The 18,530-nt window shown below is 41.5% G+C and overlaps 2 long non-coding RNA genes across 6 annotated transcripts in view; both read right to left on the bottom strand.

Annotated features, from left to right (window-relative positions):
- LOC308200234 overlaps positions 1–18,530 on the bottom strand; it is a 37,206-nt gene that overhangs the window by 15,638 nt on the left and 3,038 nt on the right. For 2 of the 5 annotated variants that reach the window (XR_013955360.1, XR_013955361.1), the window contains exons 2-4: positions 10,185–10,354; positions 6,546–6,621; positions 603–804 (exon numbers count right to left, since the gene is read on the bottom strand). This is a non-coding gene — a long non-coding RNA (uncharacterized lncRNA). Of the gene's footprint in view, positions 1–602; positions 805–6,545; positions 6,622–9,458; positions 9,693–10,184; positions 10,355–12,314; positions 12,414–18,530 lie in introns of those variants that run through there. The other 3 variants (XR_013955363.1, XR_013955364.1, XR_013955362.1) reach the window with 2 other exon arrangements.
- On the bottom strand, positions 7,974–8,878 carry LOC308200237. Its single transcript, XR_013955367.1, has 2 exons — positions 8,811–8,878; positions 7,974–8,543 (listed from the first exon to the last, which is right to left on the bottom strand). It is a non-coding gene; the product is annotated as an uncharacterized lncRNA (long non-coding RNA).

Raw genomic sequence — 18,530 nt, forward strand, 5'->3', positions numbered from 1 at the left:
GGTGTAACACCTTACAACTGTGCATACAGAGATGCACTGATGTAATGTATGTTCTGGCAGAAGAAAAAATGAGTTATGATACTTTAATACAAAAACTCATTTTCATGTGAATTTTTATACATCTCAAACAGATTTAATCTTAGGTTGTTAGATTTTTAGATTTAATTCATTAGCTACATTATGTAGTGATACCACAGAATAATTTTCTTGTCAGGCCAGCCGCCCTCTTGCAACACTCTTAAAGGTACTTTGAAATCCAGTTTTCACGTTGAATATAAATCAGTCAATTCTGAGTTGGCCAATGATGCACAAAATGGAATATTTAAAACTTCCCTTTTGCCGTGAGGCCAGGTGTCAGACCTCAGCGAGTGCTGCCGAGGGAATCAGCTTTGTTTCTACAGTATCTCATATAGGTTGTTACATCTACTGCTCCACTTTTCCTGGGATGTTCTCGCCATGTCCTCAAAAGAGCAAAACAAGGGGCTACTAGATTATCCCGTTGGGCAGATCCCAAGCACACCAGGCTGTAGTGACTTGCTCAAGACTCTGGAGGAAACCTACAAAAAGCTGTTTAAGGGCCAGCCTCTGCCACGTGAGACTACCTCATCTTTTCCACAGCTTGTTCCCCTGATGGAAAGGTAGCGGAACATCAGGGAGTCCCCAGGGACAGACATTTGCAGTGAGCTTGTGCTCAGGCTACAGGCGTAGCACGGAGCTCCGTGAGTCGGACTGCCTGCCTTCCTGCTCCTCGTACGGAGGAACACCTCATCAGGCCATCGTGAGATCCACTGTTTCATTTCACTCCTAAAATTAAGTATTTCAGATAGAAGAGAACTTTTAGCAGAAATGTATCCTCAGTACAAAATAACTTATTTCATAAGCTTTTTCATAAGATTCAGAAGATTAACTTTCCTACGTGTTATTTCAATGTATATTACTACAATCAAAAGACAATTTTGTTTTATGACAGTTATGATATTTCTAAGTCAAAAACAAAAATAATTAGGTATGGCATATCACTTTAATTTCCTCCTATTCATAAATCAGATTGTTGTGCTTTGCAATACTACTTCCTAAATATTTTAATGTGCTTTGAATCTACCCTGGCTAGCCCTTCAGTTCTTTAAGAATACACACCTTTGTACATTTGAACACAACGTCATAAAGATGCTTGGCATTTCAGCATGCATTTTTAATGCATTTTGTAAAATATATTTCTAAACCTAGAGATTAGCACAATGTTAATTGTGGCCTTACAATTTCTGCTGCAGATCTGCATATAGAAATAGGTCCACACTTTGTCATATCTTAATGCCTCTACTTACTCCATAAGCTGAGCTAGATTCATCAGTTAGGCATTCTCTGTAGAAAGAAACTCTTCATGAGTTACTAAAAGCTACAGATATTTTTACCACATCCTTAATTTTGTATCCATAATAAGGCCAGTAATTTCTCACTAAAAGTCACTGTTAAAAAAAAAAAATCATGTTAGTATTCTAGTCCAAGTAACTCTATAAATATTTTGGGACCGAGAAAACATCTCTAGCTTACTAGAGTTTGAAAACATTTCCGGTAAGCAATTATTTTTAAGATTGTCAGTCCTAGCTCTGCCCTTTGAGACCTGTGCATATAGCATCTGATTATTGCAGTGGCACTTACTTAAATACCCAAGTAGAGTTTAGAAGAGGCACTTCTCCACACAGAAGTTGTCATGATTCAGCCTTGCAAGCTCTATTGTGGAAGAACTCCAATATAAATATCACAGTACTATGCTATGAATGCTCTATGACCTTACAAAAAAAGTATCTTATCAGTAGAAAGGTTATTAACTAACAGTATGAGTAGCATGAGTGTAGGTGCATCCTCAATTTTGGGACAGAAGGGCAATGATGGGGTTTACAATGTTAAGTGTTTAGAATGGAGAGAGAAAGTACTGGAGTCACAGCTGACAAAAGACTGAGTCTCTGAAAGACTGAAGGAAGGAATAATGAAGGCAGCCACTACACTGCAAGACTATGTTATCACTGTACACAACATTTTAAGGCAACTAGTGACAAGCTTAACTCTTTTCTCCTACACCCCCATGAAAGCCTGTTCATCACTGCAGCACTGCCAGTAAAATGTCTCTGACTTGGTATTGCTGTATCTTGCAAGTGAGGAAAAAACTGCTACATTTCAAAGAGGAAAAAAAATCCCAGTTTTGAAACCAGTTTAGAATAGAATGTATTTCCACGTTTGCAAAGCACTTTTCAAAGCAGAGCTGGAGTCTCAGCCACCCCCGCCGATGGGCTGTCCCAGAGCGAGGGAGCCTGCAAGCACCGGGAGGGTTTACGAGAACCAGACCCCAGCAGCTCTGGGAGCCCCAGGCGCTGGGACACCAGGGGGCTGGAGGTCACCGGCCTCCCCCACTCACTGCCAGTCACCCGCATGAGGCAGCTGGCAGAGAAGAATTTAATCAAAAGCAATATACAGCAATGCCCTCACTTTGATGATGGCAAATCCTATCAGGACAATTGTTTGTCAAACGCTGTCAGCGTCAGACACTGCTTCAGTCACTACAGACAGGCAAGGTCTGCAGGGAGGGTAATTTCTTTGCTGTTTAACAGCATTACTGAATGACTTTTTTTCACCTGCTCCCCATGTTCTCTCTGCTGGCTCCTACCCCTCTCAAGCCACAGGGTATAACAGTGGTCTGACCCAATGCAGCCATTCCCACGACTGTACCAAGTGACACAAGCCTTTCTTCCAGTTATTACCTCTCACTACAGCCTTGCTTTGTTCACCATCAGACCATCACAGTCACCAAAAAATACTGATATTAAGTAGAAAGAGTAATTGCCACCCCTATCGCAGGAGACATTGCCAAGCAGAACTCAGTTTCATTAAGAGTATTGATTGTGATTTATTTGTGCCTGGGAGAGATTACAGTTCCAGCCCCACACTGTATTATATGACCACTATATACTGATGTTTCAGAAAAGATTGATTGTATTTTCAGAAATGATTCATTAAAAGATCTTTTCAGACAAAAATCCCAAGAAACAGGTTTTGAATCCTTTAATAAAACACTAAGAAAGTGTTTTTGTTTTAGCAGCTTATGTCAAGTAAATACAACATGAATAAAATGTAAATTCACCCTCCAACTTTTTATTGTTCAGATAAGCATAAACTGGAAGGAGAAATGTGGAACTTTGTCCAGTTATTGCACAGTTCAACAAGATCCCAAAACAGGTTTTGAGTAACGGACTCTTTTGCAATTTGAATTCATTTTACCCTATAGTATGTCAGTCACGATAACTGGCTCTGCTGCGTTTATCCAGGATCAGTGATTCTCATACATTACTGAAAAAACACACTGTTGAACCTTCCAAGTAGTTCTCCGGTAAGTGTACCATGCTTCTCCAAAGGTAATAATTTACACACCGCTGCAAAATGCATTTACAAAACTAATCTTTTAAGGATGAGGAACCACTGAATTGAATACCAAAAGAGATTTATTCATATAGCTGCATGTTATGTATTATTGATGCTGAAGTTGCTATATCCTTGAGCAATAGTCAACTTCGTTCTACCACTGTCTTGACCCAAAACACAATTATTTGTTCGATTTTACTATTTCAATTGATCTCAAAGGAACCAGCCAGGTGTTAAGCAGCTTGTATGTGTGCTCTGCAGCTTAAATGACAACTTAAGTTTTAAATTATATATCATGTACAATATAAATCCAGGATACAGAAAAAATACTGGATTTTATATTTGCATCTTCAGTAGATGGTTACTGTTACTGCTTTTTGCATCTAAAACAATAACAATTTAAAATACAGCTGCTGGTTCAGAGATGTGTTTGTCTTTCTCAACAACATTGAAGAAAATCCTTGATAAAAGGGTTTGAATCAGCTCCATCCAAGCATTTAAGAATTATTAAAAGTTGAAGATAGAATAGACTCTTTTGTCAGTTAATTAATCACTTAACAATATGACAGAAATAGTAACATCCTGAAATGATTAGAAACTGGCTTCAGAACAAAAGCATGTTTATATATAAGAGTCTAAGTATATGTGCATGAATATATAGTTATACATGCTTTTGTTGTGAAGCCACACAGACTCTATGTCTACCTGCCTCTAAGTAGTGTTCAAATCTTATATCTGAAGCAGCATTTCTTAGGAATGCTGGATTAGTCTGCCTGAGAGTTCAACTGTCGTTTCCTCTTTATTTTAGGTCTAAGTTATGGTAGCTTTTAACATAAATAAAACATCAGAAAAAAGAATGAATTGTCAACAATAAGTCTACCAATATTGGTTTTCTATAAAATCTTCTCCATCTAAACTCTGCTGGTAGGGATTAGGGAAAAGTATGGGGTTGGGAAGAGGGGACAGATGGCATTTGAGAGATGAGGAGAATCATAATCAACCTGCCAAGGTGACTCATAAAAGAGAAGTCCCTTACGTTTAACTGGAAACAGGCTACGGTGCCACAGTTCAAAGGGGGAATTGCCACAGGAGTGGGACAATCCAAAAACCCAGTGGTGATCATAACAACACTGGAGATACTGTGTGATTTCAAAACATGGATAATGGTGGAGAGAAGCAAGAACGCTAAACTGTTTTATACAATAAAAGGAAGGAATGAACATCGTTCATTCTATGAGAGTGGAGAAAGGAAACTAATAACCACGGCATGAACCTTATGAAAACCTGATGAAAGTGTGCAACCAATTCTGGTCTTACCCAAGGGTTCTCTGAGCAGAATAGCTTACAGATCATTCTGCTGGTCTGTATCTAGAACTTTCCCTAAGCTGGAAAGCTGGAAATTGACCAATTAAATATCAAAAATCTAGATGACACAGTATTGTTTACTTGGGAGCCAGAGAGAGTATATAATTATGTAAACTGAGTGTAAACTATCTGAATGTAAATTGTTAACCGCAAGATTCTTGAACTTCTAATAAGGATATCAAATTGTTATAGCAAAATATATATATATATATAAAATTCCTATTCAGTGACACCTTACCTATCTCTAAAGTTAGCAGAGAAGCACATTCAGACAGATTCAGCTCAAGAAAAATTCACTCCTAGGGCACAAAAGATCCTCAGCATGACACTCCCTATGAATACAGGAAGCCCACTGGGACTTGAATAAGTTATAAAATCTCAAGCAAAGTAAGTTATCTTCCTTTTGCATGTAGATCCTTGGTCTTTTCATTTTAAATGGCCCACTATTATCTCAGGTGATAATTTGCTCCAATAATTACTGCATAAACCCATTTTATTATCACCTGAATTTACACAAAATTACCTAAAAACTAACAAGAGTTGGGGGCTTTATGTCTAATAAATTCATTGTTCACCTCCAGCTTAAACATTAAAACATCATCCATGTAGGGGATCACAGGGAGCTTCAAGTACTGAAGATCTTTGCAGATGATATGAGAGTTAAAGTCAGCTTCTGTAACAGGAAAACTAAATTGCCTTGCTATCTCAGAGCCACGGTGTGCAGCCAAACTCTGCCAACAAGGGGTAGGTGGGTCCACATTAAGCTTAGAGCAATGAGTTCCCCAGGCCACGAAGAGGGTTATATGCACTCTCTCCATAATGATAAATAAGCTGCAGAGCCAACGGAAGTCAGTCACATCCCATGGAGTCATTATAGCAATGCTGTGGCCTTCTTCAGTTTTATGTCTTACAGTAAAATATAGATATCCACGTTAGACCTCTCCAGGGACGAAAAGCACAGTTTGGGAAGGAGTCAGCTATCTGGTTGTTTGCCATTAAAGCCAGAACACAATAACCGCATTTAAAACCTGAAATTAAATCTCATCCAACTACATGCATTAATCTTCCCAGGAAAACATCAATCTATTTAATGATAATCATTCAGAATATGAAGCAAAAATAAAGTAGAATAACTCAGGAGGCTCTGACGTTACATGGTAACTTCAAAGGTAGTGTCAGCACACCTTGCAGCTTTGACGAGGTGCTTTCAATTAGGCACCTTGGGAAAAGCTACGTGCGCCGCATCAATCAGCCCAAAACAAAGCAGTACCTGTGCCTCACACAATAAAAGAATAACTTGTATTATGCCAGGGAATTTAATGAGCTATGACTCCAAATCCCCGACAGGGAGTAACTCTACTTTATTGTTTATCCTCTGCACTGCCTAAGCCTCTCCGCACAGGCTCTACCCAAGCCCCATCACCCTGGTGGCGGCGCCCCTTCGGCAGCGGGCTGCTGGCCACATGGCGCTGCCCAGATATTGGCCCTGCCCCGTCCCCTGGGAGCGAGTTATCAGCTCCTGTATCCACTTGACGTTACGCAATTAAGCTCCCTTTGAATACCTAATTTTTGTGAAAGCTAATTACCATACTTATTGCTACTTGAGATTAGCAAGGGAATGTAGAGAGAAGTTTAATGTTGTTGTATCTCTATAACTAAAATAGCTCTAGAAATAAATTCACAGTACACAGTTTCTAGCTCATTAAATATAGTCATCCTATTTTGTGCCCACAAATACCTCTATTATTCAGCTTGAAGAATCTCACCGTTGATGTTGTTGTTGCTTATGCTGTGATAGCAAGCTGGAAACCAGTCACGGACGGGACTGTGCTAAGCTTTCGGCTGAGAAAACAAAACAAAGAGACGTAAGCTTTTTAATGTGATAGGTTGTCTGCGCTTAAAAGATGCATTAGAATGTTTTGTTAAATCCCCTTTAGTTTGCATACACAGTTAATTTGCTGGTATAAGTTATGTTTATTCTTACGAAAAGTTTGAGCACCATTTGTTACCCATACATTACGTTTGTCACCGCAAGCACACAGTTACTTCTTTAACTGCCAGTGCGTTATACTGGGAGAACATTCAAACAGACCAAATGTACGTGTTTCTCTATCAGTCATCGTGTGCCCAGCACACTAACACCCAAACACTTCAGAAAGATGGACTTACTTATGCTCACAGAATGTTTCTGAGGAGCAAACCACTACTATCCCTGCTTTTCACCTGGGAAAAAGCCCCAAAAAGAAAGACAGATTTTCCCTGTCTGTGACAGGAGGGAATTTAAAGGGGATTAAATATAAATGTCAAAAGCAAGTAGAGTCCAGCATTTCAACTGCATGATCACTGTTTGCTCACAAAAGCAACCATGAATTGCACCACATGGTGACTGAAGTGACAAGTGAAATAAAGCAGCATTGGATGGGAAGTGAAATGGGATATTTCAGCCCATAAAGACACCCGTTGTGCAGTTTTAAAACCCTGAAAAATAGTTAAAATTTAAAGAAAATTTCTACTTTCTAGAGGCATGCCTGAGGATGCACACGGGAGAGCAAGGTGGGCGCCAATCTGATGCGGGATGGTTTGCTCCCGGGGTAAGGCAGGTGAAGAAATGCCAGCAGCAGTGCTGTGAGCTTCGCTTGGGATGGCTCAGGGGCAGACCAGCCGGAGAGGAAGACCTTGCAGTGAGAGGTAAGGCAGAAGAGATCAGCTCTGATGGTTTTCCACAGGAAAGTGAGACTGACAGAGAGCAGAATTTGTAACTTCCCAGAGATATAAAATCTGGATTCTAATAGGAATTAATGTGAATGCAAATAAAACAAAGCATAGTTAGCTGTAAATAAGGTTTCAATACTATTTGCATTATACAAACGAACTAGATATTTTATTATGTAACAGTCTTAATACTGCTTTCTGGGGCAAACAATACAGCCCAATTACAACCAAACAAGTACAGCTGAGTTTTCTTGAGTACCGAAAGACACAAGTTATTTACATTTGTCCCCTGCAGATGTGCTATAACAGTCGGCAGATGTTAGTGCTCATAAACGACTTCTAGAAAACCTCCATCACCCCACAAAAAAAGTAATAATCACTAGAACACTGATGGTTTTCTTCCATAATGGATTTCATGCCTATTTAAGATATGTATTTTTCATTGTTATACCCAGAAGGAGTCCAATAACAGTCTAGCACTCAACCTTTCATGGACAGAAGCAGAGAGCAGTTTCTACCTACTGCTGACAGTGCCACAAAGTCTTTGTTTTTCTCTACTAGGATGCTGAGAAATGTTTTTGTAAGTAAATTCAGCCTTTAGCTACCGTGAACCTATGACACATTAGAGAACATTTTGAATAGATCTGTGCCAAAAAAAAGTAAATCAAATTATGCTCTCAGGACTGCTCTGTGTATCTGGGCAGTGGGAGGCACCATGCACTCCCTCGGAGGCTGGCATCCTCATGGCAGGTCCCAGGAGACATGCCCGTCCACTCGGCATCCACAGCCAGGAGTCCCTTTGAAGTGGGATCAGCACGTTTTCCTCTTTGAATTATGTAAGCAGCATTTATCCTGCTCATCAGAAACAGCCAAAGATGACAGCGATGCTGCAAGCATGAAAGCCCTGCAGGTGTTTAAATCCTCCCAAAAGCCTGTTTTAAGAGCGTGGTATCCTACAGGACCCTGCTCTTGTAGAAGTGCGTGCAAACCTCGATGTTCAGCCGGTAAGTGCCTGCAGGAGCGGGGCCTCCCCACTTCAGACCTGCTGTCACCTGGAAGGAAACATGCATCATTCATGGGGGAAATTCCTCTCCCTGCGTGCTGTGGTGCACAATTAAATTAGGACGTATTTGTTCCATGACTGACATATTTTCTCATGCCAAGATTTACTTCGAGTGAACTAGCAGCCAGGTCCCTTTGATTTCTTCCCCAGTAACAATCTAAAGCATAGATAATTAACGAAGACAGTAGGTTATTTTAATTATACATTGTTTTAACTACAAGGGAGTTAAACTTGGAAGAAAATGAGAAAAGCATACCAACTCGCGCTCTCCAATGCAGACCGAAAACCTATGGGCCTTCTGCTCAGATACCGAAGCCAGGTTTTGGCTGTAAAGAGGATGTGGACTCAGAAAGCGACGACCTCTGTCACTTTGGGCACTCTGAGCACAGAGCTCTTCTGGCTTCTGCTAGAGCTCCTTTACAAGGAGCAGCAGAACTACTGCTCACGGGGCAGGGAGGCATCTGATTTTGTTCAGAATTTAGTCTTAGATTTTTGCAAACTCTAAAAGTGGCTTTGGAGAATCCTCTCTCCATGTAGGTGGGCAAGCCTGTTTTACAGGCAGGGAAACTGAGGCACAGGAGGGATCCAGGAGCTTTATCACCTCAGACTTTTTATTAAATGAATTCTCCATAGAGACAGTAATTACTGTACTTTAAATTTATTACTAATTTATTTGCACAGCAAAGCAGTGCATGTCTGCAAACCTGGAATTAGAACATGCTCTTTGTGGAAGAAACCTGTGAAAAGCAGCAAAACTGCACAGGTTTAAAACTCTCAAATGGCCTCCAAGCTACAGCCCAAGAATCCTTGTCACTGCCTGGCGAGTATCACATCCAAAGTGAGCACGTACCATCGCAGGCAGGAGAGTTGAGAAATCTGAAGATTCTGTATAAATTACTTGCCTATTTTACCTCTGCAGAAGCATTGATATTTGTAGATCCTCACTGTGTAAACAACACGATGACATTTGTGGAGGCACAGCCACCCTGTCTCCTGGCCTCCTGCAGCACACGAGCACCAAGCACACACACATCTCTGCTGTCTGTTCCACCAGCATCCTGGGGAGATGTTTAGGCCTCTTTTGCCATGCAAAGAGTTGAGAATTTCAGCTAACAGAGCTTCCTTGTAGAATAAATTCCTGAAGAAAAAAAGAGGTTCTAGAAATTCTGTGGGGCACCCTTTGACTAGGTATAAAAGGGATCTTTTTTTATCTTAATGTGTTGTGGTTCTTTTTTTCAGAAAAGAATATTTGTTATCAATCATGAGAGATACAATTTCTATGATTTCCCTGAAGAAAGAAGAGCAGGTGCTAATCTAACAATGAATATCATACTGAGCCAGGAGAATTCATACCCATTCATGAATTTGCATAGGGTAACTGTGAGTATTGGTGAATAACAATGAGAAAAATTTGTTTAAGTACAATTTGAAGGGCTCAGTGTTGTCTCAGCAGGCAGGAGCCTTACGTGTCCTGTAGCACAGCCAATTTGAAGCAATGTGAGTAGCACTGAACCATATTTTGTAATTACAGACTAACAGAATTCATAATAGCATTTAGTTACCCGCAGTATGTCAACCCCCTAGCACATTGGTTAAAGACTAAGTCATACAAACGTACTGTTGATCTTACTTTCATGCAATGTAACCGCTCACCCTCCTCGACACGAGGCACTCAGGTGTCTCGGTTATGTCCCTGATGCAGTTCCACCCTTAGAGCTTGGCTCCGGATTCACATCTCCCTCTTGAGGCGCATGCACACACACAAATGGCCGCAGGTGATGCCGGTTTGTAACAAAGGAACTAGAGAATAAAAAACTTTCAGAATATGAGTTATGTTCCTTATACAACACACCAAGAATTTTATAGGCATGTGTCTCAAACAACCTAGGATAGTCATAAAGATGGCAAGTACAGTTTCACTGACACAGCAGAGACAGAAGAATTAAAAAGTCAAAGTAAATTCCATCATGACACCTCTAGAATCATTTCTTCCTCTTTTCAATTAATTTTGAACAAAACCTCTTATAGTAGATGTAACTAGTTATTTTCAACTCCTACAGGATTTGCCATTCTGAAACTTATCTATAATGGAAAGGTTTCTATGTTCAATGCCAAGAGGCAGTCGGTTCTTTCACAAGGAGTTCGAAGAATGATCACAATAAATCAATGAAAGGGTCAATATAAACACGGGGAGAGACGGGGAAGCTGTCTGTACCAAACAGCAGTGAACTGTAAAACTCGGGGTGCCGAGCTGCTTGTCAAGAATGCTTAATCTGAAAACAGAAGTTACTAGAAAATGCATCCCCTATGCTTTCAAACCCTGGTGAAAGTCAGAATCCATGGCTTACTTCACCAACAGCTCCCGAACACAGAGCAGGGCAGCAGCTGACCACAGTATCTTTCCTCCAAGCTCCCAGTTCAAGCTCACAACAGGTTCACATGCAAGCAAGAAACCCGCTGTACTCTACAGACATGAGATTTTACAGCATGGCAGAAAGCCTAAAAATATGCCGGGTAAGCTGACTATATGGAAGAGTTACCCATTGCCTTGCCACAGCCTCTGTGGGAATTCATTTCTCATCAAGCTTCCCAAAGCCACGAGAATCGCAGGGTGAGGGCTCCTGCACCAGGCAGAGCCTCGCCGCACGTGGGGCGTGCAGGATGTGTGATGGGCTTTCGAGGGGCGGCAGGGGGCACATCCACAGCCACTGGTATCAGCGCCTGGATTACAGTGGCACTAAGAGACCACAACTGAAATCAAAAACCCATTGTTTGAGACTTAACGGGTGACCGTGCATCCATATTATAAGGAAAATCTATTTTGAAGAGTTTACAACATAAAAGTACAACTAAAGAAAATAACAGCATCCATTTCACAGAGCCTAAGGAAAAGAATACAGAAGGATGACGATCCAAGCACGCAGCTTGCTAGATTTCACCTGAAACGCTCTGACCACAGGGGCAGGCTGGCACACAGCTGGGGGCGAGCCCTGGCTGCTCCAAGTCCAGTGCCGTAGATGCAGAGCAGCAGGTGATGCTTTGCTGGAGAACACAAAGTCAAAAAGCAATATCTACAAGAATAGCTTGAATTCCTTTCCCAGCTTGCAATTCACAGAACTCTATTGGGTAGGAATTAAGCAAGACGCATTCTTCCAGTCCTCTTTCAATACAATTTTCCACCGTAGCCATGAAAAGCAATTTATTCCCATCTCCAGGGAGCTACACAAACTGCAGTCTCTCCACTGGTCCTGTGCTTCTCTGGAGCGTGCAGCCACTTCATTTTCTTCTCTGTTTTTATTTTTTCCTGGCAATCTTTGGGAACCCCCAGCAAACCAACAAGTAAAAGCAGACAGTGCACAGAAGTAGGGACCCGGTCCTGGCACAAACCCTTGCTCAAACAAGCCACCATCACAATGGCCTCTCGGAAGGGCCACCAAAACTGGCAGTGCACTTATTGAGGAAAGGGATAAGAGTTAATGCACCCAGAGCCAGGCAGCTCTGATGAGATGCACAGTTAGTACATCCGCTGCTTTCAGACTCGCTGCAAGATCTCTCCTAACAATACTCTGTATTTACAGAGCTGCTGAGCCAAGAGCCCTGGTGTGCTGACAACTTACAGACAGCTGATCAGCTACAGCTCTCAACCCCCTTGTAAGACTGTATGTGAAAGGAGAGTAATAGCACACAGCAAATTCACTGAGAACCAATTAAGCAATTTGTCCAGGCACATCCCCAGGGAGAGGCGTGCTCAGGAGCTCACCTCACGCCTTTTCACCATCATCCTCATGCATCTGCAGCAAGGCCTCAGCATCTGGCTGTAGGAAGCCACTACAGCAATCCTGGAAGCCAGTTCTCTCCCCTACAATTATATACAGAAGGATGAATATCTGCATAATAAGGGAAAGATTCAGCATTTCCTAGGCATCAAACGAAAACAAGCCTGCTGGCTTAGACTTCGTCCCATTCACAAATCCCATTGAAATAGCAGATCTGGCTGATTACAAGATCTGAAGAGATGAAGAAAATTCATTCAACAAACATCAGAAGCATTTGCTATTTGCCAGAGATGTTTGGCACCACAATCAACTATTTGTTAGTCCCTCCTAAATGATTTTCTCATCATTTCAATAAGGGCCATAAATCTCTCCTTTAAGGCAATTCAGAGGCTGCTATATTAATTTATTTTGATCTGATTGCAAATATGGAAAGCCAGTGAAACTAGAAGCGCTGTAAGAATCTATTACTGCAGCAAGCCATGTAAATGAACACACTGCTATGCATATATACAGTACTTAAATTATTTTCTTTGCCATCTGTGACAATGACTTTACAATCTGGCATTTTAAACAGGTATAGATTTATATGGGCTTTCTGGTTAACATTTCAGATCTATTCTCTAAACGCAAAGTTTTCTTTCTCCAGTGACAGCAATACCACACTCCTATCACACGGGTTCTTGCTCTTAGCATTTATCATTTTTCATGTTCCTTGATGCAAATGGGAAAGAGCTGGCAAGAATGATGAAAGGTTCATAGGCATTTGCTACTGTCAAAAAAAAAAAAAACACATTTATTTTATTGCCACAGGACCCTCCACCCTCAGATCCTCCGAGATCATAGGGGATGTCAGACTGTACGTGGCACAACGTAACGCGATGTCAAAGCAGCCTGCACTCAGAATAAATCACACTGGGCAAGCATAACTGGAAGCCACCCAGAAAGGACCACTCTGAAGAAATAGGAGAAGGCTCACATGCATGTACAAAGCATACCAGTGCTTCATGGAAGTAACGGGTGGTAAATATCTTGACTGCAAGCCAGGAGCTTTCTAATCAATTCAGTTTATTGTTTAGGAAACTACCCCTTAAACTCCCTGCTCTTGTGAGCCACACATTTGGTTTGGGTTAACAGAGCCAAACAAGTGAGTAGATGGCTGCAAAATTTCTGTGCAGAGAAAGTTACTGAAACCTGACCTAGCAGAGTGCTGGGGAGGGGTGGTAGTAAATATTTAACATTTGTTTGGTATTTCCTCTAACACACAAAAGAGCCAAACATGCACTAGCTACATTTTCTTAAAGGACCTTCACTTCAAGTTCCCTCCCAGTCTCAGCTAGCACACCAATATATGAGGTTTCTTACAATAAGATCTAAAGGAACTTGTTATCTGCTTGCAGATGCTCTAGCAGACAATAAAAGTAATGAATTAATATATGTGGCAGCCACTCATTCCTTCTCCTTCTGACTTCTGAAATCCTTCTGGAAGCCCCAAAGCACTGAATATCATTTCCCTGATGTCACTGACAAAATTGTATGCGTGGCAAAACTAATTCATCTTGAAGCTTGTACCTTTCCAGGCATGTCAGGGGAAGCTTCTTGCATTAATAAAAAAATCACCCCCGCCTATAATGCATGTCTACTTTTTTTTCCCTTACAAAAGAAATCCAGAAAAAAAAATATTTTCCCTCATAGGATATATGGTCCTGTAACCCATAATATATTTCACTATCAGGAATTACTCAGAAGTAATAAGAAAATACATTGATCTTGACAGAAATATTTTTCTAATTGCAGTTGAAATAGTCAATATTTTTTAATAAGTGCTTTGGTTTTAAGGTCATTTTAATACACTTACTCTTTACAGAAAGTCACCTAAGGATTACAGAAATGCAGAAATTGCTTCCGATCTCACCTCATTCATCTCATGCGTCTTGTTTATTTACATCTTTAATTGCATCATCAGCATTTTGCCATGTGCTCCTGCCTTCCTGCACATAGGATGGATCCCTTTTACTTAATGAGCATGTATTTAATATTTTGTGTTCGCCTATTTTTCAGCATGTCTGAGGCCTTATCTCCTGCATACTGTCCAAACACTACTCTGAATAAAGAATTTTTCATTTCCTTTGGGCTTTTCTTTGCTGTTTGTCACTATCTGAGTGCTTCACAACATTAATTAAACTGACAAGGTAAGGCAGCAGCATTATCTCCAGTTTACACACGGGCTACTGAGGCACAGAGAAGTTAAAGTCAAAACTGAAGCTAGCCAGAAACTTTATAAAAGCATTTTAGTTCAAATAAAAAGTAAATAAATAAATAAAGCATTACCTTTAAGCAAAACATTTAAAGGAAAACTAAACAAGAAGTCTAAACAAGAAGCACAGGCTCAGGGCAAACAAGGTTCAGAGTGAAAAGATGGTCGTTCCAGTCTAAACAGAAAATATTGCATTTCCATTGAGCAGATAAGCCAAATATGACTAAGGGTCATTGCTTTCTTTGTTTTGTTCCCCACACACAAAGATTTATCAGAACAAATTTAATAAAAAATTCCCCAAATGATGGGTAAGTGTAGGTGTCTTGCGTCTGCAAGTAACAAAGATATTTCTGAACGCTTTGCTGTCTGTGATCTCCTCTTGACAAGACAGTGCTACATGACTTAGTCCAGGTATGTGCCTGGGTCTGATCTTTTGAAAGTACAGATTCTCAAAGTAATTTATAGACTTAATTATGACAAAATATAAAGGTAAAAGCCTTTAAAATGCTTGCAGAAAGTGACGGTTTAGGGACTCACAAATTCCCAAAGATGTCATAATAAGATGAAAGTATTATCAGAAAAATTGTTATCCTTAACCTTATAATCAGTTTCAAAATCCCCTACTTCTTTCCCTGCAATAAACTGCTATGAAAAAGTAGCAAGTTACCGATTACAAAAATAAGTCTTAACTAAATCCCTTCACAGCATGTCAATTGTGCAAATATTTTAACAGCTAATAGCAAACTCCACGGCAATACAAATATATTTATTAACTTCAATCATTCAGACCAGGAAGGTACGAGTAAGGGCACTATCATTTAGGGCTGTAATTAATCATCCTGGACATTTCATTGTCAGTGAACATAAATCAAGAAGCAAATGTTTCTCCTATCTGAGTGATATGTAACCAGCATTAACACAGTGACAAAATCTAACGCTTGTCGGTAGCTGATACATATTTTATCTACCTTTGACACCTAAGATGCAGGGCTGTTTCACATGAGTGCCCTCCACCACTGAATTTATTTTCTGGATGTAGAACACATCCTTTAGAAATATTACCAGAGTATAACAACAATGCTGAAGAAAGGGATAGCCAAACACCAGGATTTAAAGTTTCTGGAAGTAGAAGAAAACAATCTTATACATCTACACAACTGAGGCATAACAAACATTAAAAATAAGGACAAACGCCCATTTGCAGGGCAACGTGAGGATGTGTGGCTTTGTTAAATATCCATTAACAGAAACAAACTGACTTTATAGCCCAATCCTTAAATACTTCAAGACTGTGGCGAGCAGAAGCTTCACAACGTCTGGTCCCTGCAGAGGGGAGGAACGCAGAGCTCCTGGCTCCAGCTCTCACCCCCCAGCAGTGGGATTCCAGGTTAAATCTCCGGCCCTTGCTGGGACCAGGCACTCCACCCTGAAGCAGAAAGCTGACCTCTACCATAACACCACAGAGTCTAACACTTCCCTAAATCCCTCTGCCTAACCCTGTATTTCTGATTAGGGAAATCTCTTAGAGGAGGGGCAACCCCTTCATTGGATTGCAGACGGGGGAAGGGGTTGCAGAGTTTGCAAGTCACAAGCTCAGGAAGGCTTTTCCCCAGCCTCACACTCGTTAAGCTCACTGCAGCCGCATGTGTGCGTGCTACAGGTCTGATGTTTCCAGTTACTCTGGAGTGCAAAATAGAGATAACACCTCCCTGAAAGTGGTGTTGCCACAGATCAGCTACACGATTCTGCCAGAGGAACACAGCTCTGCTTTGAGCCAGGGAAGAACGTGCTTCCAGCTCAGAGGGCATTGAGTTCGGTCCTCAAATCACAGCCTTCACATGCAAGAAAGTTCTCGTAGCTGTGCAGGAAAGTACAAACTAGGTTTCAAGCACTGCTTAAAAAGGGGGGAAACCTGTAGAAGTGAAGCTAATTATCAAAAAAATTATAAGAATTCTTACAAAGCCTCCATAGTCAGGCTGACAGTGCAATTTGGCACATAAATCTGGAAGCACTGAAAGCAGTGTATTTTTAAATGTTTTTTGTTCAAGTTTTTCCAGCTCCCACAGTTCTCAGAAGAACAGGTATCTTCCACTTTAAAAAACAACAATAATCACCGAACTCATGGGGACAGTTAAACCAGAGAGGCAGGAAGCTGAGTTCAGGCTGACACTGTTTTCCACCCGAGTCCCCAGCATCCACCACAGCGTGCACCCGGACCCATCCTGCGGGACCCACGGTGCTTTGGCTCACACCATCCCCCGGGCACAGCAGCAGCCATCAGGAGGTGACCACCTGAGACCACAGACACAAGCAAGAGCCTCCAGCTCTCCGAGCCATCGCTGCAACTGAAACCGAAGTCGCTGCCACCCACAGCCCAGCAGAAAGCTGCCCCACCACCCGCCCAGCTGCCTCCCCCCACTACAGAGGGGGGCCCCTTCAGGAATCACAGCCAGGTCCACCCGGCACAGGGAGGAGGGCACCTTAAATCTTCCCCAGACAAGGATGAAGGATCTCATCAGAGCCACCTCACATAAACCTTGCTGAGCTGGTGAACTGAATCCAGTTTTACTGACTGCAGAGATTTAAGTTCTGTGAAATACATTGAGGTGTTTAGGGAGCTGAAGAACTCGCTCATTTCAGTTCATAATTAAGTAAAGCAGAGAATAATACGATTACCATATAATGCCTTCTTTTAAAAGCAAAAAACCTCAGCAGTGCATTGGCCTGGCTGTGAGCTGCTGGACTGAGGCACTGCTGGGGCTAACAGCAGGGGCAACCCTCGTTCTGTTACCTCACCTGCAGGCCACTGTTCAAGGCTGCTGAAGACATCGCTAATCCCTTGGCACTCCAATCCTGCCGGCAACGTGTGACTGAAACAGTTCTTAGCCTACTGTTCTCAGCCTATTTCAGATCTTACATCCAAACTCAAACCTAAATATACTGATCACAATCTCTTGCATAAAAAAATATTTCCTATTTAATCACACAATTCTATCAGCAATATGTAGAACAGAAATATACATACAGCTGTATGACTAACAGTAATGCAAGCACTGAGGTGGAATTTTGCCCACAGGCAGGAACTACAAATCCAGGCCTGAGATAATCCATTTGTAAAACACTAAGCATACAACACATGCGCTCAGCTTTTCATGGAAGCATTCTTCTCCAAAGCACAATTTACATTTAAATTCGTATGGTATGGAATCAAATACTAAAAATAAGTGTCAAGGTTTTCTTCACTGATTTGTTCCTTAATTAGATTCAAGTGTTTTGTCTAACCATTTCAAATTCTTTGTGCTTTCTGGAAAAAAAAAAGCAAAATTTCCTTAATTATTCATGATATCTATTGACTGAGAAATGCCTTGAATTGGTCCTGTTAGGAAAACAAGGACAGGCTGTTCACATTTACCTGCTGGGACACAGAACATGAAAGGAAAGACACTTCCTGAAGCGGAAGCCACCAGGTGGCTGTGAGGAAGCCCAGCACAAACACGAACCACACCAGGCCCAATTCTGCTGGGCTCCGTCCCAGCCCAGAGGGAACAGGGCAGCGAGGACCCCCCTGCGTGGGGCATCCCCCAGAGCGGGGCTGGAGGCAGGCCCCTCACCAGCCTCGGCTCAGTCACATCTCTTGACATCAGCCCCGAGGACTTACAGACCGGGCGGGGAGAAGCCTGCACGTAGCCCGCTCCAGGGGCGGCAGCAGGGATGCTCCTCAGCTCTGTGGTCCAAAACGATCCAAGCCACCAGGGTTCAAAAAACGTTTTTGCAGGGATAGGTGGGGAGCAGGTGTCTTATTTTTTCTTGCCACAGACGGTTTTGTATTCACACGATGAACAAATGAATATTTTAAGTGATACAGAAAACCAATGCTTTGTCTTGGCAAAAGCCGTAAGAATAAAGTTAAGTGACTAACTTCTTCACAGTAAATGCAAAAGTACAG

The sequence above is a fragment of the Anser brachyrhynchus genome, assembly GCF_964034855.1.
Source record: "Anser brachyrhynchus genome assembly, chromosome: 10".
Taxonomy (NCBI): Eukaryota; Metazoa; Chordata; class Aves; order Anseriformes; family Anatidae; genus Anser; species Anser brachyrhynchus.